Source organism: Oryx dammah, unplaced genomic scaffold (genome assembly GCF_014754425.2).
Source record: "Oryx dammah isolate SB20612 unplaced genomic scaffold, SCBI_Odam_1.1 HiC_scaffold_11, whole genome shotgun sequence".
Classification (NCBI taxonomy): Eukaryota; Metazoa; Chordata; class Mammalia; order Artiodactyla; family Bovidae; genus Oryx; species Oryx dammah.
Window position 1 is genome coordinate 16114010 of NW_024070195.1, and position 23392 is coordinate 16137401.

General features: G+C 39.6%; 1 non-coding gene and 1 pseudogene across 1 annotated transcript; one reads left to right on the top strand and one right to left on the bottom strand.

The window, feature by feature from the left end:
• Positions 1–889: 889 nt before the first annotated feature.
• LOC120870292 lies at positions 890–17973 on the bottom strand (annotated as a pseudogene).
• Positions 9017–9125, top strand: LOC120870660. Its single transcript, XR_005722860.1, has one exon. It is a non-coding gene; the product is annotated as a U6 spliceosomal RNA (small nuclear RNA).
• Positions 17974–23392: the final 5419 nt, after the last annotated feature.

Sequence of the window (23392 nt, forward strand, 5' to 3'; positions counted from 1 at the left end):
GAGTGTGGGTGACAACAGCCCCTGGAGGAGGATGAGCCAGTTCACGTTTGTATCTGCTATGGTCTCAGCCTTTGTGTCCCCCAGAAGTTTCATATGATGAAACCCTGATTCCCATGGTTATGGTAACCCTAGGTGGGGCCTTTGTGAGGTGATGGAGTTATAAGGATGGAGCCTCTTCAATGAGATGAGTGCTTTTATATATGAGAGACACACAGAGCTCCCGAGCCCTCCCTTCGTGTGAGGATACAGTAAGTAGTGTGTGACCAGAAAGGGCCCTGCATGACCACGCTGTGGAAATACATTTCCATTGTTTTTCAGTCTGTGATGTTTTGTTATAGCAACCCAGAAGGACCAAGACAGCAGCCTAACAATCTTTAGACAGTTCAGTAAACCTCATGCTTTATACAAAGGTGCGAAGAACTTATATTTTCTGGTGTAACACTGTGATAGTTGGCTGACAGTTAGTGGCTGGCTTTCATAAAGAATCTTGAGAATTCCGTCTTCTTGGTGGCATGACCAGAATGACGAACAGTTGTCTAATTCTTTGATTCTAATAACTTGACCAGAATAACTGGCTGTGATTCTTAAGTAATCTCTTAATGGTCTTCTTTCTAATGCCAGCTTCTGCCATTTGTGACTAATTTTAATAGGAGCTTCATTCTTTCAATTGTAGGAGTGGATTTTCTTTTGATTTTTTATTAAATGAAGATAAGAAATGTTGACAAATTGCCTTCTTAGATTTTGACATCTCTAGAGAGTCTGTGTTTATTTTTTTAAGAGGATACTCTCATTTCACAGAGCATGCATTAAAAAGCTGTAAAGCTCAAAGAAACTTGCTATGGTATAGATCATTACAACCATCTCAGAGCTGGATGGGATGGATGTGGATTTAGCACTTGTCATGGAGGAGTCGGCATGCCAGGAGTTTGGTGTAAATGTCAATTTTTCCTGAATCCCTGCGCAGGCAGTGGAACAGGTTGAAAAAATGCAGAATGACGCCTATCTTCATTGCTTGACAGCAGGGATGAGAGTCCTCACCAGACAGTGTTAGCTTAGGCCATCTTCCCCTTGACTGTAAGAATAACCTGAATACCCAAAAGATAATGACTTTTTATGTGTTTTATTAGTATTTGCTTATCTTTGTTCCTTCTAATTATCAAATTAAGATTTGGGGAAGACACACGAATATAAAACTCTCTAGATGTGGATTTTGGAGCCAGCCTATAAGAAGCCTATTAGGAATCTAAAATGTAGAAACATAACTCAAGTTTAGTTTTAACTTTCTCTTTTCTTCCTTCCCACTCTCATCCTTTGATCTGAGGAGAAGAGAGAAAGAAGACAAGTGGAACTTCAATAGCAGATGTCCTGGGATACTTTGAAGAAAATGCTGATCTTGGAAATTCTGTTCTCTAGTTCTCTTACTCTTGAAAACATTTCAACCACCGGTGCCCAGGAAGAGGCAAGCTTTTGACGAAATTGTGTGCAATGCAGGGAAGGCTGCCCATGTCAAAAACTGCAGTGAAATTCGGATTCCTTTACAGTAGAGTCTATCACTATGAATGACTAGGCTCCTGCTTTATGTAGTAGCAGTCTAGCACATAGAAGTCATGAATCTTTTTCTTACAAAATGAGATATTTCCAAACTCCTTCCGCATTACAGAGGTCACCTCTTTCATTCATGAGCAAAGCAAGAAAGCCCTCTACAGCATGCTCACCTGGCTGAACACCCTCTCTATGAGTGCTTGAAGTTCTTTTACTTTTTTCACATTCTCTCTGGGGCTTGATAGGATAGCATCTGAAACTTCTTTCATACTCCGCAGGTTCATGACTAGATGGTACAGAGGTTCATTCCAGGAGTACAGTAACATGAGTATCCACTTACTAAGAATTTCATTCTAAGCAACCATAAGAAACAGTCTCATTAAAATAATCATAATTCAGTGGTTTTGGTAACATGTGATCTTTGCTCAGAGCAGTTGACCTAAAGAACTCTTGGTTATTCCTATGTGTATGCAGAGATTTTTGAAGGTAGTAAAAGTTGCAGAAGTAGAAAATGTAAGCTATTAGTTAACACTTTGGTGAATTATTAAAAATCTAGGTTATTTTAGGAACTGACTCTTCTGATGCGTTCTAATTTATAACATGAAGAATTTTCCTTTTTCCTCTGAAATTCTACCACCACTCACTGAGTTCTTTTGTGTTTGTATATTTGTGTGAGAGAATCTAAGTATTTACGGCAAGTCAGTATGTGCCTGCAGTGCCTGACCCAGGAAAGAGGGATTCCACTTGTGCCCACATCATTGTCACCCAGTGATTCATTCGTATTAATGAATCAGGTGAGTCCTTCGTATTGATTTTTGATTGGTAATTTATTTTATGATGTTACAACAAAGAGACAAGGAAGAAGACATGACATTCCTAAATAGGCTTCTCTCCTCAGCTGATCCCAACACCGGCCCCCTGCTGACATCAGAACAGTCTGTTTTGTTGACATGTGTCCGGGCAGAAAATGGCACAGCATTGTCTTTAGTAACAGCATCAGTGGGATTCACAATGGAGGGTTTTTCCCCTAGTTCACTACCACTAGCAGAATTGAGCATGAAGATCCTGAGGGCTGAAGATCTCTAGTTAATATGCTCGATTTCTTTACAGCCGTGAACTGTTTTACTGATGAAGAACAGAAAACTGAATAGGATTAAATATAGTAATGCACATAAAGTGCTTAGTAAAATGTGAGACCATGTAGTAACTCTCAATAAACTTTAAATTTAAGCTTATTGACAAATCCCTCCTCCTCTTCGTCTTTGACCTTTTTCCTTTACTTGATCATCCTCATTATTAATGAGGTTAACAGAGGAAAAGAATGCTGGTATCGTTAAGAAAGTTGTAGAGAGAGAAGATAGTATTTTAAGGGGGAGATGCATGTGAAAATATTTTAAATAATGTTAGGAGGAAGGATAATGCAGGAAATCAGAAAGGGGAGATTATAACTGTGAAAGTTTGGAGCTGCCATAAATGATTGAGGCTTGATATGTAAACTGTGTTGTCCTCAGAACAGAGGCAATCGTTGCGGACACGAGAAGCAAAACAATGTTTTATTAGGCCATTGTGGGGAGACTTACAAATTAAGAATAAAAGGTGACAGAGGAGTCTTTGAGAATGACAAATGAAGGTGTCAGAGAAGTAGAAGCAGAATCAGGAGAGCCTTGAAAGGCAGATGCGGGGGCTCTGGTGGTGCAGTATAGGACTCCCACATAGAATTCACTAGTAACAGGGAGTACCCAAAACTAGGGTGTGTTTTCTTACATATTCATGAATTTTGCAATCTTATATTTTACCCATGGAAGTTCATTCATTTTATGTTTTGATACAGTATAATAGCTGCAATCTTGTGTCTAATGCATTGGTTGAACTAAAGTTGTCTGCATGGACAATTTATAGATCTGTTATTTATTTTGCTACTACAGATCTTTAGTCATCTCTTGATTTCACTCATGCTTCATCAACTGCATAATATAATTTCTCTTCAATTGCTGGTGGTTCTTCCACCTTTCTCTGCATGTACAGTTACCATTGCCTCTAATAATCTGATTCTTAGTAACATCAGTATAGTGTCTCATTTGATCTGGTGAAAAACCCAGGGGTAAAAGACTCACATGCATGTGTTGGACTTGTTCTTTTTCTTCAGGAGCATGGAGGGAAGTGGTGTGGCAGCTGTTGGGTATTGATATAGTACTATCTGCCCTGGGCATACTGTTCATCCTGAAAGTGATCAGGTAATTAGTTAGGGTTGTTGGGCATTCACTAGATGAACCCATTACCAGACATCAACATGTTTGATAGATGTGTAATTTTTTTTAATGGGTGGGGTCACAAAATTTGAAAGTCATTCTTTTCCTACTTTTTCTCTACATTGTCTCTATAAAAAATGATTTTACATCTAACTTTTCTAAGTTCAGCCTCTGTTTTATTATCTTTTTTTTAAAATTTAGTATTTGACCCAATTATAGTACATATGTAGGGCTTCCCTGGTAGCTCAGACGGTAAAGCGTCTGCCTGCAATGCGGCAGACCCGGGTTCAATCCCTGGGTTGGGAAGATCCTCTGGAGAAGGAAATGGCAACCCATTCCAGTATTCTTGCCTGTAAAATCCCATGAATGTAGCCTGGTAGGCTACAGTCCATGGAGTCACAAAGAGTCGGACACAACTGAGCGACTTCAGTTCATAGTACATATGCACCAATATTTGGTGCTTCTCAGGTGATGGTAGTGGTAAAGAACATTCCTGCCAACGCAAGAGATAGAAGACTCAGGTTTGATCCCTAGGTGATGAGAATTCCCTGCAAGACGGTATAGCAGCATACTCCAGGATTCTTGCCTGTCTATGGACAGAGTAACCTGTTGGGCTATAGTCAGTAGGGTTGCAAAGAGTCGGACACAACTGAAGTGACTTAGAACACATGCACGCACTTATATTTAACCACTTAATCTCTTGTTTACTGTGGGTTGAAGCCAATATATTCCCTTATAAGGAGTTATACAATTATAACTCTGACTTATCTCTGCATCCACACAACAAAAAGCTTAGTGTTCATCCGACGTGCAGAATACAATGTTGTTTATCATGACAAAATGGTACATCAGAAAAAGATGGCATAAAGTTGTAGGAAACACTAAGCATCGACTGAGAATAAGAGTAGAAAAATCTAGCTAACACATTGATAGAGAAAAACTAATCTTTAGCGGAAGTTATGAACATTTAAAAAGATTACTTGGAAGAGTTGGAAAAAACATGGACAGTAAAAAATGGAGGATGAAACAAAAACTAGTGAGTAAAGCAGCCATGAAATTAAAAGACGCTTACTCCTTGGTAGGAAAGTTATGACCAACCTAGACAGCATATTAAAAAGCAGAGACATTACTTTACCAGTAAAGGTCCGTCTAGTCAAGGCTATGGTTTTTCCAGTGGTCATGTATGGATGTGAGAGTTTGAGTATAAGGAAAGCTGAGTGCCAAAGAATTGATGCTTTTGAACTGTGGTATTGGAGAAGACTCTTGAGAGTCCCTTGGACTGCAAGGAGATCCAACCAGTCCATCCTAAAGGAGATCAGTCCTGGGTGTTCATTGGAAGGACTGATGTTGAAGCTGAAACTCCAATACTTTGGCCACCTAATGTGAAGAGCTGACTCATTTGAAAAGACCCTGATGCTGGGAAAGATTGAGGGCAGGAGGAGAAGGGAATGACAGAGGATGAGATGGTTGGATGGCATCACCAACTCAATGGATATGAGTTTTACTAAACTCCGGGAGTTGGTGATGGACAGGGAGGCCTGGGGTGCTGCAGTTCATGGGGTCACGAAGAGTCAGACATGACTGTGTGACTGAACTGAACTGAAAAAGAACTACATGAATTTAATAGAAACCTTTAGCGCCTTTTTTTTTTAATTAGTTGTCTGCTCTACTGTGTGCTCCTTGATTGACCTAAAAGAATTAACATATAACTTTCCAATACCATCATCAGGAAGAGAATAATTGTTTACAGTTGTAACCCCCACTTCTATTGTAGCTCTAAACTGTTCCCTGCAAATCTTAATTTCTGTTGTTTATTCCACTGAGTCTATTGTATTCTTTTATGGCATCCCTAGCTGACGAATACAAAATCATTTATTTTGGAAATTAAAAAAAGAAAATGAATGAAAGGAAATAGAAAAAGTTATTGCACTTCTTAGGAATCTTAGAGATTTCTCAAAACTGATCCTTTCTTCAATTTCCACATCTTATGAGCTGATGGCTTCTTTGACCTAGAGAGTATGTTATTTGAAGTTTGGCTGATGCAGCCTTCTTGTTTAAAGGACAGTATAATTCAGTCACTTACGCGAAGCTTCCTTCTGGGAGTCTGGCAGGCTACAGTCCATGGGGTCACAAAAGTCAGACACAACTTAGCAACTAAACCACCACCACCACAGTACTTGCAAACTCATTGAACATTTTCGAGGAGAGGTTATAGATGTCATGGGACAGGTTGGTGGCACAGGTACACAGGTCTTTAAGGGAGTTCAAGCAGAGGTCATCACCATGAGGGCAGAGGAATGTGCAGAATTTGCCTTGTCACAAGAGGAGATTTGACATGACCAGCAGCAGGAGCAGGCGGGACCCTGCTTAAATAAAAACATGAGCCATTCTGAGATTATCTAGTCACTTGCGGTTATCAAATCCATCCTGTGGAGGGAAGCTTTCTGTTTCCCTGTTGCTCTGAGCAGAAATTTGTGCTGTAGTAGCTCGGGTGGTGAGGAAGCAGCGCCTTCTGTGTAAATTTAGATGGATGATGATATTTGCACAGATAGATAGTTGGAGAAGTAGGTTACTACCTGCATTTTTGTATTGCTCCCAGAAGTGCTTCTGTGCTCTGCAAACATTTGGAACTTAATTCTGAGCCAGAGTGTTTAGGCCATTCTTTTAAGACCATTTAATGTTGGGACTCTGCAGACTCTCAGCAGCAAGGCCCTCTAGGAGTTTGTAATTTTTTCACTGTAGACTAATGCTTGCATTTTAGACACTGAAATGACAAGAAAAGTACAGTTAATCTGTGTGGTTTACCATCACGCTGGGGTAAGAGTAAACATACAACTGACTGATCACTACTATTGAGTACAAAGAGAATACTAAGAGAAAAAGGATACTGTACCTTGGATCTGCTCACTCACCTTAGTAACCCCATGCATGTCTTTGATACTTTCCCAAAAGCTTTAAAACATTTTAAAATTTGTGTTTCACAGTAACCCTATGAGATAGCCTTAATCTTCACTATGATCATCAAATTATATTAATATGCAATGACTTAGAGAAGGCAAGTGATTTTCCCCAGGCTCCATTATTAGCAGATGCAGGTGACTGGGTACCAGTACAGTCATCTGTTCACGTCCTGATGTCACATCACACATGCCTGTGGCTCTCGGTTTGCATGTGTGTAACTGGGACCACAGCAGGAGCTGTGATGACTCTGCTTAAAGAGAAAAATATTTTGTCTTTCACTGCAAAACAAAGTGACCCTAGAACTTGGTTTTATCCACTTGTTCTGCTCTGTCTATAAAACACTCACTGTTACAGTCTCTGACAGTTATCAGTGTGGGGGCCTGGTTCTCCTGGCTAGCCTTTCTTCTAGGCACCTTGACAGCTCTTCTACTTTTATGCATCTTTAATCTTCTCGTTAAGTTTGTTTCTTTGAGAAAGTAGCAAATAAAACTCCAGATGGTAATATAAGAATATTACCTGGTCAGCAACCAAGACAATGTCATTGGCTCTACAAACAAGGCCTGCCCTTTCCTGACTTTGACTTTTTTTACACAAAATTTATCTGTCTGGTCGGGAGTACATCCTGACAACCCATGGGGCTTAGTTTTTGAACCGTCTCCAAGCATCTCCCCTTTGACAGTAGAACTAGACCTTCGTGCTTCCGTGATGTATTGTAATATTTCAGAAATTATTCCTGGCCCTACCTATGGCCAACAGAAGCATAAAATCACAGACTCTTGCAAGCATGATTTTAATATTATGTTTCCTGTCCATCCTTTGTAAGGAAGCAGAATTTAAGAATGAAGTAAGCAAGAATTTAGTTTGATAAAATAGAGAGTTTACCCTCCTGAATGAGATCTGAATATGATTCTTTTCCCAATTTATTAGAAGAGTGGTAATTTAATTAAGGATAAGATATCAGCATTTACTAGATTTCCTCTGCTCTTATTTCAGAGGGGCATGGTATCTAAGAATAAAATGGTTATTTAAAATTAGGTGATGACTCATTATCAGAGAAATGCAAATCAAGACCACAATGAGGTACCATTTCACACCAGTCAGAATGGCTGCCATCCAAAAGTCTACAAGCAATAAATGCTGGAGAGGGTGTGGAGAAAAGGGAACCCTCTTACACTGTTGGTGGGAATGCAAACTAGTACAGCCACTATGGAGAACAGTGTGGCAATTCCTTAAAAAACTGGAAATTGAACTGCCTTATGACCCAGCAATCCCACTGCTGGGCATACACACTGAGGAAACCAGAATTGAAAGAGACACATGTACCCCAATGTTCATCGCAGCACTGTTTATAATAGCCAGGACATGGAAGCAACCTAGATGTCCATCAGCAGACGAATGGATAAGAAAGCTGTGGTACATACACACAATGGAGTATTATTCAGTCATTAAAAAGAATACATTTGAATCCGTTCTAATGAGGTGGATGAAACTGGAGCCAATTACACAGAGTGAAGTAAGCCAGAAAGAAAAATACCAATACAGTATACTGACACATATATATAGAATTTAGAAAGATGGTAATGATGACCCTGTATGTGAGACAGCAAAAGAGACACAGATGTACAGAACAGACTTTTGGAACAGACTTCTGTGGGAGAGGGAGAGGGTGGGATGATTTGGGAGAATGGCATTGAAACCTGTATACTATCATGTAAGAAACGTATCGCCAATCTAGGTTTGATACAGGATACAGGATGCTTGGGGCTGGTGCACTGGCATGACCCAGAGAGATGATATGGGGAGCAGGGGGCGGTTCAGGTTTGGGAACTCATGTACACCTGTGGCAGATTCATGTCAATGTATGACAAAACCAATACAGTATTGTAAAGTAAAATAATAAATAAGTAAAAAAAAAAGAAAATTAGATGATGAAAATAAAAGAAGTGTTTCTCAAAAAGAAGACATATAAGTTGGAGAAATTTGGGACTATCTGTCTCATCAACTAAATAGCTTATTGTGACAGATAAAGACAGTAATAGCTTGTATAACATAGACATATTTGTGTGCATATATTTCTGTGCATACATGTATTATGCCTAAATATATTCTTAATTCTGACATGGAACTTTAACTTTGGACCTTATCAAAATTAGATTTTATAAGAGGCAGTAAATATAGCAGAATACCCTAATTCCTAATGTAATATATTATTTACTGGTAAATGACTAACTATATGATTTTTTTTCTATTGAAATGTTATTTCTGTGTTTACTTTGGTAGCACATATATTAAAAAATTGCAATAACACAGAGAAGGTTAGCATGGCCCCTGCCCAAGGATGACACACAAATTTGTGAAGCCTTCCATATATTTCTGTAACAGCTTCAAGGGGTGGGATTGGAAGGAAGGTGGGAAGGAGGTTTAAGAGCAGGGGACATAGGTATACCTATGGCTGATTCATGTTGATATTTGACTGAAAGCAGTGCAGTATTGTAAAGCAAGTCCCCTTCAATTAAACATCAATAAATTTAATTATTAAAAATGTTATTGAGGATCATATAACAGGTTCAGATATCCAACATATGACTAAAGAGAATCTGACTAGAAAATGATGGTGTCAATTATCATTGATTAGTGATTCATTAACTTTATAATTTATTGAGAAAAATAAACTAACAAATACTGTGGTCTTGATTCAGTGTCATAGCAAGCTATAATCCTTGTCTGTGTTCGCTTTTAGGTGGTGTAGTGCCCAAACTTTGAAACTGAGGCTGTTCCCAGAAGCGCACAGTTGTGAGTCCTGCCCAGGGTTTTTGTTCTTGATGCTGGAGGCTTTTGTTTGCTGGTCCACTAAGGCCAAAATTTTCTCTGCTGAGCATTCTCTGGTTCTATCACGTGCACAAGTCTTTATATTTTGGTTTTCTAATTTGATTCTCTTATTCTTTTGATCAGATGACGAAGTCCCTTTACGATTTATTTTTTAGACCCTTTTGTGCTTTGATTTTTCTGATGCTCATTCAGTTCAGTTCAGTCGCTCAGTCGTGTCTGACTCTTTGCAACCCCTTGAATCGCAGTATGCCAGGCCTCCCTGTCCATCACCAACTCCCGGAGTTCCTTTAGCCTCACATCCATCGAGTCAGTGATGCCATCTAGCTATCTCATCCTCGGTCGTCCCCTCTCCTCCTGTCCCCAATCCCTCCCAGCATCAGAGTCTTTTCCAATGAGTCAAGTCTTCACATGAGGTGGCCAAAGTACTGGAGTTTCAGCTTTAGCATCATTCCTTCCAAAGAAATCCCAGGGCTGATCTCCTTCAGAATGGACTGGTTGGATCTCCTTGCAGTCCAAGGGACTCGCAAGAGTCTTCTCCAACACCACAGTTCAAAAGCATCAATTCTTCGGTGTTCTGCCTTCTTCACAGTCCAACTCTCACATCCATACATGACCACAGGAAAAACCATAGCCTTGACTAGATGGACCTTAGTCTGCAAAGTAACATCTCTGCTTTTGAATATACTATCTAGGTTGGTCATAACTTTTCTTCCAAGGAGTAATTGTCTTTTAATTTCATGGCTGCAGTCACCATCTGCAGTGATTTTGGAGCCCCCCAAAATAAAGTCTGACACTGTTTCCAGTGTTTCACCATCTATTTCCCATGAAGTGATGGGACCAGATGCCATGATCTTCATTTTCTGAGTGTTGAGCTTTAAGCCAACTTTTTCACTCTCCTCTTTCACTTTCATTGAGAGGCTTTTTAGTTCCTCTTCACTTTCTGCCATAAGGGTGGTGTCATCTGCATATCTGAGGTGATTGATATTTCTCCTGGCAATCTTGATTCCAGCTTGTGTTTCTTCCAGTCCAGTGTTTCTCATGATGTACTCTGCATATAAGTTAAATAAGCAGGGTGACAATATACAGCCTTGACGTACTCCTTTTCCTATTTGGAACCAGTCTGTGGTTCCATGTCCAGCTCTGACTGTTGCTTCCTGACCTGCATACAGATTTCTCAAGAGGCAGGTCATGTGGTCTGGTATTCCCATCTGTTGAAGAATTTTCCACAGTTTATTGTGATCCACACAGTCAAAGGCATTGGCATAGTCAGTGAAGCAGAAATAGATGTTTTTCTGGAACTCTCTTGCTTTTTCCATGATCCAGCGGGTGATGGCAATTTGATTTCTGATTCCTCTGCCTTTTCTAAAACCAGCTTGAACATCAGGAAGTTCACGGTTCACATATTGCTGAAGCCTGGCTTGGAGAATTTTGAGCATTACTTCACTAGCATGTGACATGAGTACAATTGTGTGGTAGTTTGAGCATTCTTTGGCATTGCCTTTCTTTGGAATTGGAATGAAAACTGACCTTTTCCAGTCCTGTGGCCACTGCTGAGTTTTCCAAACTTGCTGGCATATTGAGTGCACCACTATCACAGCATCATCTTTCAGGATTTGAAACAGCTCAACTGGAATTCCATCACCTCTACTAGCTTTGTTCGTAGTGATGCTTTCTAAGGCCCACTTGACTTCACATTCCAGGATGTCTGGCTCTAGATTAGTGATCACATCATCATGATTATTTGGGTCGTGAAGATCTTTTTTGTACAGTTCTTCTGTGTATTCTTGCCACCTCTTCTTAATATCTTCTGTGTCTGTTAGGTCCAAACCATTTCTGTCCTTTATCGAGCCCATCTTTGCATGAAATGTTCCCTTGGTATCTCTAATTTTCTTGAAGAGATCTCTAGTCTTTCCCATTCTGTTCTTTTCCTCTATTTCTTTGCATTGATCACTGAGGAAGGCTTTCTTATCTCTTCTTGCTATTCTCTGGAACTCTGCATTCAGATGCTTATATCTTTCCTTTTCTCCTTTGCTTTTCACCTCTCTTCTTTTCCCAGCTATTTGTAAGTCCTTTCAAGACAGCCATTTTGCTTTTTTGCATTTCTTTTCCATGGGGACAGTCTTGATCCCTGTCTCCTGTACAATGTCACGAACCTTATTCCATAGTTCATCAGGCACTCTATCTCTCAGATCTAGGCCCTTAAATCTATTTCTTACTTCCACTGTATAATCATAAGGGATTTGATTGAGGTCATACCTGAATGGTCTAGCAGTTTTCCCTACTTTCTTCAATTTGAGTCTGAATTTGGTAATAAGGAGCTCATGATCTGAGCCACAGTCAGCTCCTGGTCTTGTTTTTGTTGACTGTATAGAGCTTCTCCATCTTTGGCTGCAAAGAATATAATCAGTCTGATTTTGGTGTTGACCATCTGGTGATGTCCATGTGTAGAGTCTTCTCTTGTGTTGTTGGAAGAGGGTTTGCTATGACCAGTGCATTTTCTTGGCAAAACTCTATTATTCTTTGCTCATTACTGTATTTCCTTCCATGTCTACCTCTGTTCGTGATTTTCAGTATCTACATATACACTACCCTATTCTACTGCCTGTATTTTGGCTTTTAGCATTGTCGTATTTTTATGAACTTCATTTTCCTTCTGGTGAGGTTTCTGGTATACAGCTTAAGCTGGTTGGCTCACATCTGGCTTGTTTGTGTTGTCTCAAAAATTAGAGAACTCTGCTTTCTTTCTAGGCAGTACTGCCCCTGGTTTTGATACCATTGCTAACTTTCTGTAATTTCAGTTCCTGCCTCATAAGCTTTGTCTTTCTCAATCTACTGTTACTTGAGTACTGTGTGTCTCTATGTTGGTATTAATATTTTAAATAAATATCAACCTAGTATAGCAGAGAATTAAAGGGAATAAAATTACAGTACTATTAGTAATAATACATTCCCCTGAATTATAATCCAGTAATGCTCCCAGTTTTAAATGAATTTCTATCCATGTGTTGTTGAGGTCCCCTAACTCATTTTTCCTTACTAGATATTTCAATTTTGACATAGAATGTAGAAAACAGTGAAGTGGAAAATTCTGAAAATCACCTTGTATTTTAGATTCCTCAAAATTAAGTATGTAATTCTTAGTTTTTTATAGTTAGTAGGGCTATTCTTAGCACAGATAGCTCAGTGTAGGGTGATTGTTATTGAGTGAAGGATGTATACTGTGAACTGCAATCACCAAACAGGTGATTGGAAATAAAGAAAGCAATGCCAGGAAGACACAGGCATTTGTTCTGGAAGGAAAATCTTACAGTATCTGTCATCTGCAGTCTAATCTTCAGATTTTTCAAAATACTTACTCTTCCTTTGCTCATTTAATAATTTGGGTTATTTACTTTTTTATTCCTACTGAGTTGCATGAGTCTCTTATATGTATATGGATATGAAGCCCTTACCAAATATTACCGGGAGCCAGCACGAGGAGTCCTGCCCATGGCAAAGGTCATGAGGTTAAGGGACCCACAGGCAAAGGTGAGTTGGGCTATAAAGGAGCCTTGCTGGGTCTGCTTGTGCATCTGCCCCAAAACCAGAGTCTGCCTGCTTTACTGTGTTATGCTTTCCACTTACTCTTCTGACATTAACAGGGGGCTGTCCCCCCACAACCTTTTTCTGGAAAAAGTTAATTTAGAGCTTTTAGATAATAAGTCTCCTGGGCATAATAAGTGTTTCAATCCAAAAACCCCTCTGATGGCTTTCTAGCCTGCCTGCCAGACTCTTACAGCTGCAAATGTGATTGTTTGCGGCCTCCCCACTGTGAGAGGCACAGGAAGCTTAAAACATCCTAGGAATGTAGGGGCTTCTGAGGAATCAAAATCATTAGAATAGGACTGATTAAGGGTTTCATTTGTTGAGCCAATACTTGCTGCCAAGTTTTCATATCTTTTATTTGTAGATATAGTTGGTATATAGAAAAAACAGGTAGTAGCTCTGGCATTAGCAACATTAGATCTTTCTTTGTTATAACCCACTGCACCTTTGTTCTACAGGAATGTAGCTTTATTTAGTACTTTGAGGGTGATGCAGATTAAAGAAAAAACACTTCAGGGGAAAATGAGTTTTCTGGTTGATAGACATTTATCTAGGAAAAGAGCCATAAAAATGTTAACAAGCCCCCTGGCCAGAAGATAATGTAAACCACCTGAGACCTTTTGTATATGGGAAGGTATGCAAAAAGAAAGTCTGGTCTCCATAAGGGTCAGGACGGCTGCCCCTGCATAACTCTGCATATTCCATTATTTCTTTATGTTCAACTTGGGGTATATAAGCTGCTTTTGAAAATAAAGTTGTGGGTCTGGCACTGATGCTTGGCTCCCCCATGTCATTCTTTTCTCCCTTTTCTGGCTGAATTCCCATCTGGAGTGTGGAGGCTCACCGAGTCTACTTATTTGCCCTGGCTTCTAAGACCCAGGTGAGAGGGAGCCCATGGCGGGGCACCCTCCACTATTCAAGCGGGCGCCGGTGGCCTACATAGATGGTGCAAGTTCCTTGTCTTGGAACTTTATTGGTATTCCACGTAAACCAAGTTATTCAGCATCTTTTCTCCACTAATTTTCCTACTACACTATGCTTCCCTAATCTCTCTTTATATTTCTAAATAAAAAAGTTTTCCCTCACTGATTCCATCCCTGCTTCGAATTCCCTGGATCCACTGGGGCTGGACCCCGGCAAAATATGTGATTTGCAAATATTTTTTTCATTCCATAGTTGCCATTTCATTTTATTGATGGCTTCTTTTACTATGTAGAAGGTTTTGAGTTTGATGTGGTCCCACTAGTTTATTTTTGCAGCTCTTGCCTTTGCTTTTGATGATTGAGTTGTATGAACTACTTGTATATTTTGGAAAGCAATCCTTTATCAGTTGTTTTACTTGCTATTATATTCCATTTTTACCAAAGACACAGACTGGCTGAATGGATACAAAGACGAGACCCATAGATATGCTGTCTACAAGAGACCCACTTCAGTCCTACAGACACATACAGACTGAAAGTGAGAGGATGGAAAAAGATATTCCATGCAAAAGGAAATCAAAAGAAAGTTGGATTGGCAATTCTTACATCAGAAAAAATAGACCTTGAAATCAAAACTATTATAAGAGATAAAGAAGGAAACTACCAAATGATCAAGGGATCAGTCCAAGAAGAAGACATAGCAATTGTAAATATTTACGTACCCAACATGAACACCTCAATACATAAGGTAAACACTAACTGACATAAAAGAGGAAATTGACAGTAACACAATAATAGTACGACAAGTTAACACCATACCTATACCAATGGACAGATCAATAAAACAGAAAATTAATAAGGAAACATAAGCCTAAAGGGAAATATTAGACCAAATGGACCTAATTGATATCTTCAGCACATTCCATCCAAATGCAGAAGAATACACTTTCTTCTTAAGTGCACATGGAATGCTTTCCTCATCTTGGGTCACAAATCAAACCTCAGTAAATTTAAGAAAATTGTCATTATATCAAGCATTTTCTCTGACCACAACACTGTGAGACTAGATATCAATTACAGAAAAAAAAAACTTTAAAGTACACAAACACATGGAGATTAAACAACACATTTCTAAATAATGAACAGGTTACTGAAGAAGTAAGGGAAATAAAAAAATTCCTAGAAACAACAATGTAAACATGATCTAAACCTATAGGATGCAACAAAAACAGTTCTAAGAGGGAAGTTTCAGTTCAGTTCAGTTCAGTCGCTCAGTCGTGTCTGACTCTTTGTGACCCCATGAATCGCAGCACACCAGGCCTCCCTGTCCATTACCATCTCCTGGAGTTCACTCAAACTCACGTCCATCGAGTCCGTGATGCCATCCAGCCATCTCATCCTCTGTCGTCCCCTTCTCCTCCTGCCCCCAATCCCTCCCAGCATCAGGGTCTTTTCCAATGAGTTAGCTCTTTGCATGAGGTGGCCAAAGTACTGGAGTTTCAGCTTTAACATCATTCCTTCCAAAGAAATCCCAGGGCTGATCTCCTTCAGAATGGACTGGTTGGATCTCCTTGCAGTCCAAGGGAGTCTCAAGAGTCTTCTCCAACACCACAGTTCAAAAGCATCAGTTCTTCGGTGCTCAGCCTTCTTCATAGTCCAAGTCTCACATCCATACATGACCACTGGAAAAACCATAGCCTTGACTAGACGGACCTTAGTCAGCAAAGTATAGCAATACAAATCCTACTTCAAGAAACAACAAACACATTGAATAGACAACCTAACTTTACATATATTTATCTTTTAAAAAATTTCTCTTATCAATGTCTTAAAGGTTTTGTATAAATCTTTCAGCACGTTGCTGAAGTTTATTTCTAAGTGTTTTATCTTTTTTTGATAGTAATAGTAAATGGGATTGTTCTCTTTATTCCATTTTCTGATAGTTCATTGTTGATATATAGGTAGGCAACTGAGTTTCATATATTGGAATATAGTAAACAAAATGTATGCTACATCTTTAAAGTATAGAAATTTGTCTACTAATAAGACATATAGATGATCAAGAGGTATATGACAAGATGCTCAGCATCACTAATAATCAAGGAAATGCAGAACAAAAGCAGAAGAGATATCAACTCATATGTGTTTGAATGGCTAGTACTAAAAATGTATGAAATGACAGATGTTCTTGAGGATGTGGAGAAAAAGAAGTGCTTATACACTGTTGGTAGGGATGCATATTGGTGCAACTCCCATGGAAAAGTACTGTGGAGGTTCCTCAAGAAATTTGAAAGAGAACTGTTATGTGATCCATTATCCCACTTCTGGATATATAGTCAAAGGAAATGAAATCATTGTCTCAAAGAGAGATCTGTATTCCCATGTTCATTGCAGCGTTATTCACAGTAGCCTTGGTGTAGGCACAACCTGAGTATCTTTCAACAGGTGAATGGATTAAAACAATGTGATCTGACATATATGCTGCTAAGTCATTTCAGTCATGTCTGACTCTGTGCGACCCCATAGACAGCAGCCCACCAGGCTCCCCCATCCCTGGGATTCTCCGGGCAAGAACACTGGAGTGGGTTGCCATTTCCTCCTTTAATGCATGAAAGTGAAAAGTGAAAGTGAAGTTGCTCAGTCGTGTCTGACCCTCAGCGACCCCATGGGCTGCAGCCTACCAGGCTCCTCCGTCCATGGGATTTTCCAGGCAAGAGTACTGGAGTGGGGTGCCATTGCCTTCTCCATGTGACATATATAGGTAAATATTATTTAGCCATCAGAAAAAGAAAGAAATCCTTCCATTTGTGGCAACATGGATGAAACTGGAGGGCTTTATGCTAAGTGAACTAAGTCAGAGAAAGACAAATACCATATGATCTCAATTATAAGGAATCTCAAGAAAAAAAAAAGGAACTCAGAGCAGAAAAATGATTGCCAGAGCCTGGAGAGTGGGGGAAATAAGGAGAGATTTTTAGAGGTTACACATTTTCATGTATAAAAATTAGTAAGCTCTGAGGATCTAGTGTTTGAGCCTCATGATCTAATCATGAGTTTGAGCAAGCTTTGGGAGTTGGTGATGGACAGGAAGCCTGTCTTGCTGCAGTCCACGGGGTCACGAAGAGTTGGACATGACTGAGCAACTGAACCGAGGATCTAATGTATAGCATGGTTACTGTTACTAATAAGATTGTGTTGTATATTTGAAATTGTCTAAGAGAGTGGACATCGTCGAATGGCATCACTGGACTTGATGGACATGAGTTTGAGTAAGCTCTAGGAATCAGTGACGGACAGGGAAGCCTGGCGTGCTGCAGTCCATGGGGTCACAAAGAGCTGGACATGACTGAGCGACTGCACTGAACTAAAGAGAGAGGAACTTGTGTTCTCAAAAAGCAAAAGTTAAACATGTGTGGTGATGGCAGTGTTACTTAATAGGGAAACTCGTTTCTAATACATGCACAAATGGGGGTGGACAAGATGACGGAGAGGTAGGTGGAAGTTGGATACACCTCTCTCCACGGATGCATCAAGAACGTCTAAAGACGCAGCAGTTCTCACAGAAGACCAGGAATATCCGGGTCCATACAGAACTCAGTAGGACAAAGGAAAGAAGGGACAAGGAGGAAGGGGAAAGGAGGAGAGCAAGTGGGACCAGCCTGCACCTGGGGGTGAGGGAGCTGAAGCGTAGGGGAGAGATCCCCGCCTCCATGGCCGTCCACTGGGATAGGGGAGGCATTTGAAACGGTTGGGGAGTGAACTCACTAATCTGTGACAGTCTGAACAGAGTGAGAACCACATAGACAAGCCATGCTGCAGCCTTTCATACCTCAGACAGGGTTGTAAGTCCACTGGTGTCCATGGAAGCTGGGAGCTGGAGCCATGGGGATTGAGGAATGATCCCAGGGAGAGGACTCCTGTTGACCGTGGGGAGTCAGCCTGATGGGATGGAGGAAATCTGCTGCATGGGATGCTTCTTAAGGAAAGCCAGGAGGCCATAAAAGTAGGGATCTACCGCCTGTGGAGTAGAGCTATCTCTTTCTCCAGGCTGGTACCTGCAGGTTGAGCAATAAAGACTTCAGTGAGGGTGGTCCTTGAGTGCCTGATGCACTAAGCAATGGAGAATTTTGAATGTCTATATACTCGCCCCTACCCTATTCTCTGGCCAAATTTTGTTTTTTAGCATCATAATGTTTTTATGAACATAAATTTCTTCAGGTAGAGTTTCTGGTATACAAATTAAGCTAATTCCTCACATCTGACTTGTTCTTGGTGTTTCAAGAAACTTTGAGAACCTTACTTTGTCTCAAGGCAATACTGCCCTTTATTTTAATACCATTGCTGACTTCCCATACTTTGATTTCTTGCCTAATATAAGCTATGTCTTTCTCTATTCACAATAACTTTAGTAGTATTTGTCCTTATGTTGGTATTAATATTTGTAATAAATTACTAACCTGATGCAGCAGAGAATCAAAAAGAATACAGTTACAATAGTAATAATAAACTACCTCCAAATTATAATCCATTAAAGCTCCCATTTAAAAATGATTTTCTATGTGTATATTATTGAGGTCTCTTAACTCATTTTTCTTTACTAGATGGCTCAATTTTGAAATGAAATATAGAAAATAATGAAGTGGTAAACTCTGAAAATTACCTTCCTTTTTATATGCCTAAATAGTAAGTATGAAAATATTAGTTTTTCCCAAGTGGGACTATTCTTAGCACATATCATAGCTCACTGAGTGGTGATTGCTATGAATTGAAGAATGTAAACTGTGAACTGTAATTGTCGTGGAGATGAAGAAAGTAATGCCAGGAAGGCACAGGCTGTTGTTCTGGAAGGAGAACCTCGCTGTGTCTTTCATCTACAGTCTAATCTTCAGATTTATCGAAACTCTTACTTTTCTTATACTCCATTAAAAATTTGGATTATTTCTGTTTTTTTGCCCTTGAGTTGTATGAGTATCTTGTATTTTTAAATGTTAAGCTCTTATCAGATATGTGATTTGGAAATATTTTCTCTCAATCCATAGGTTGCCATTTGATTTTGTTGATGTTCCTTTGTTTTGAGTTTGATGTGGTCCCACTTGTTTGTTTTTGCAGCTGTTGCCTTTGCAAAAACTCATTGCAAAGACTGATGTCAAGGAAGATTACCTTGATGTTTTCTCCTGGGAGTTTAATTGCTTAAAGTCTTATGTTCAACTTTTAATCCACTTTTAGCTGATTTTTGTGTATGGTAAAAGACAGGGGCACAGTTCCATTTTTTCATAGGACTCTCCAGTTTCCCCAGGGCCATTTTTGACAAGCTTGTCCTTTCTCCACTGGATCGTCTTGGCTCCCTTTTCATAAGCTAACTGACAATATATGGGTGTGCCTTTCTTTCTTGCTTCTCTATTCTGCTCTGTTGATCTATGTGTCTGCTTTCGTGCCAGAAGCAAATCATTCTGTTTTGAATACTATAGCTTTCTAATACAATTTGAAATCAGCAACCCTAGTCTTGAACTTTATTCTTCTTTCTCAAGATCACTTTGACTCTTTGGTATTTTGTGATTTAATAAAGCAGAATAGACCAAGAAGAGATGGAAAAAGTACACAGAAGAACCATATAAAAAAATATCTTAATGACCCAGATAATCACAATGGTGTAGTTTCTCACTCAGAGCCAGACATTCTAGAATGTGAAGTCAAGTGGGCCTTAGGAAGCCCTGCTGCCAAGAAAGCTAGTGGAGGTGATGGAATTCCAGCAGAGCTATTTAAAATCCTAAAAGATGATGCATTTAAAGTGCTCCATTCAATGTGTCAGAAAATTTGGAAAAGCCAGCAGTGGCCAGAGGACAGGAAGAGGTCAAACCTTCTCCCAATTCCCAAGAAGAGCAGTACTAAAGAATGTTTAAGCCACTGAACAGTTGAACTCATCTCCCATGCTAGTAAGGTTATGATCAAAATCCTTCAGGCTAGGCTTCAGCATTATGTGAACCCAGAACTTCCAGATGTTCAAGCTAGGTTTAGAAAAGGCAGAGGAACTAAAGATCAAATTGCCAACACTTGCTGGAACATAGAGAAAGCAAGGGAATTCCAGAAAAACATCTGCTTCATTGATCTCACCAAACTGTGTGGATCACAACAAAGTGGAAAATTCTTAAGGAGATGGGCACACCAGACCAACCTTACCTATCTTCTAAGAAACCTGTACACAGTTCAAAGAACAACAGTTAGAAGCAGACAAGGAACAATAAACTGGTTCAAAATTGGTGAAGGAGTCTGTCAAGGCTGAATATTGTCACCCTGCTGATTTAACTTATATGCAGAGCATGTCATGCGAAATGCTGGACTGGATGAATCCTAAAAGCGGAAATCAAGATTGCTGGGAGAAATATCAACAACCTCAGCTATGTGAATGATACTACTCTAATGGCAGAAAGCAAAGAGGAACTAAAGAGCCTTTTGATGAGGGTGAAAGAGGAGAGTGAAAAAGCTGGCTTAAAACTCAATATCAAAAAAGCTAAGATCATGGCATCTGGTCCCATCACTTACATGCAAATAGAAGGGGAAAAGGTGGAAGCAGTGACAGGTTTCCTCTTCTTGGGCTCTAAAATCACTGTGGATGGTGACTGCAGCCATGAAATTAGAAGGCGATTGCTTCTTCGCAGAAAGCTGTGACAAACCTAGACAGTGTGTTAAAAGCAAAAACATCAATTTGCTGACAGAGTTCTGTATAGTCAAGGCTATGCTCTTTCCTGTAGTCATGTACACATGTATGAGCTGGACAGACAATAAAGAAGGCAGAGTGCTGAAGAACTGATATTTTGAACTGTGGTGCTGTAGAAGACTCTTGAGAGTCCCTGGGCACCAAGGAGATCGAACCAGTCAACCTTAAAAGAAATCAACCCCATATACTCTTCAGAAGGACTGATGCTAAAGCTGAATCTCCAATACTTTGGGCACCTAATGTGAATAGCTGACTCACTGGAAAAGACCCTGATGCTTGGAAAGATTGAAGGCAGAAGAAAAAGAGGGTGACAGAGGATGAGATGGTTGGATGGCATCACCAATTCAATGGGCATGAACTTGGGCAAATTCTAGGAGATTGTAAGGGACAGGGAAGGCTGGAGTGCTGCAGTCATGGGATCACAAAGTGTTGGACATGACTTGTCAACTGAACAAAACAACAGTTTTATACAAGTTGTAGAATTTTTTTTTTCTGTTTTGTGAAAAACACCTTGGAATTTTGAAAGAGACTGCAGTGAATATGTAAGATAGCTTTGGGTAGTATGGATGTATTAACAATATTAATTCTTCCAGTCAGTAAATATAAAATATGTTTCCTTTTGTGTCTTTTAAAAATTTCTTTCATGAGTGTCTTGAATGTTTTCATACTTAGATATTTCAACACTTTGCTTAAACTTATTTCTAAGTATTTTATTTTTGTGATGCAATTGTAAATGGGATTATTTCTATTTCTATAATTTGTTGTTGGTGTATGGATAAGTAACTGAGTTTTATATATTTAAATACAGTATACAAAATGCATGCTATTTTTTATAGAATAGACAATTTTCCCCCCAATAAGACATACAGAATGCTCAAGAAGTATATGACAAGATGCTCAACATCATTATCAGGGAAGTGCAAATCAAAAGTACAACAAATATCACCTCATTGCTGTTTAAATGGCTTTTACCAAAAAGTAAGAAATAAGTGTTGTTGAGGATGTGTAGAAAATGGAGGTCTTACTGGATTATTAGTAGGAATGTATATTGGTGCAACTACCTTGGAATACCTTCTGGAAGTTTCTCATGAAATTTAAAAAAGAACTGTTATGTGGCCATTAATTCCCACTTCTGGATATATATTCACTTCTGAATATGTATTCAAAGGAAATGAAATAATGACTCAAAGGAAATCTGTACTCCTGTGTTCATTGTTGCAATATTCATAGTAGCCTAGAAACAACCTATTATAGGAACAGTCTAAGTATCTGTCAACAGGTGAAGAGATTAAAACAATACATGTGAATTTTATTTAACCATTACAAACAGAAACAAATTCTTCCATTTGTGGCAGCATGGAGGGCCTTATGCTAAGTGAAATAAGTTAGAGAAATATACTGTATGATCTCAATTGTAAGGAATCTAAAAAAAAATGTGATACTCAGAAACAGATAGGAAAGTGATTGCCAAGGCCTGGAGGGTGGGGAAAATAGGGAGAGGTTTGTAAAAGGTTATACATTTTAACATATGAAAATTATAAGGTGTGAGGATCCAATGTATAGCATGATGACTATAACTGATAAAATTGTGTTGTATAATTGATGCTGTCTAAGAGAGTGGACGGAGAAGGCAATGGCACCCCACTCCAGTACTCTTACCTGGAAAATCCCATAGACGGAGGAGCCTGGTAGGCTGCAGTCCATGGGGTCGCTAAGAGTCAGACACGATTGAGCGACTTGACTTTCATTTTTCACTTTCATGCATTGGAGAAGGAAATGGCAACCCACTCCAGTGTTCTTGCCTGGAGAATCCCAGGGATGGGGGAGCCTGGTGGATTGCCGTCTATGGGGTTGCCTAGAGTCGGACACGACTGAAGCGACTTAGCAGCAGCAGCAGCAAGAGAGTGGAACTTACCTGTATTCTCTTCAAAAAATAAAAGGTAAACATGTCAAATGATAGCTATGTTACTTAAGTTAATGACAAGTGACAAGTGAAGTTGCTCAGTCATGTCTGACTCTTTGCGACCCTATGGACTGTAGCCCACCACGCTTCTCCATCCATGGGATTTTCCAGTCAAGAGTACTGGAGTGGGTTGCCATTTCCTTCTCCAACTTAAGTTAATAGAGAGGTAAATTCTTTTCTAATGCATACATAAATGAGGGTCAGCACTATGGCAGAGGGGTAGGTGGAAATGGCAAGTATACTGGAGTGGGTTGCCATTTCCTCCTCCAAGGAGCTTCCCAACCTAGGGATTGAACCATCTCCTGTGTCTCCTGCATTGCAGGCAGATTCTTTACCTGCTGAGCCATCAGGGAAGTCCTAACAAAACTACCATATGACCTAGAAATTCTACTATTGAGCATATACCCTGGGAAAACCATAATTCAAAAAGATACGTGTACCCCAAAGTTCACTGCAACAGTGTTTATAATAGCCAGGACACGGAAGCAATCTAGATGTGCATTGAGAGAGGAATGGATAAAGAAGTTGTGGTACATCTACACAAGGGAATTTTAATTAATGTTAAAAAGGAGCGAATTTGGGTCACTTGAGCTGAGGTGGATGAACCTACAGCCTGTTATACAGA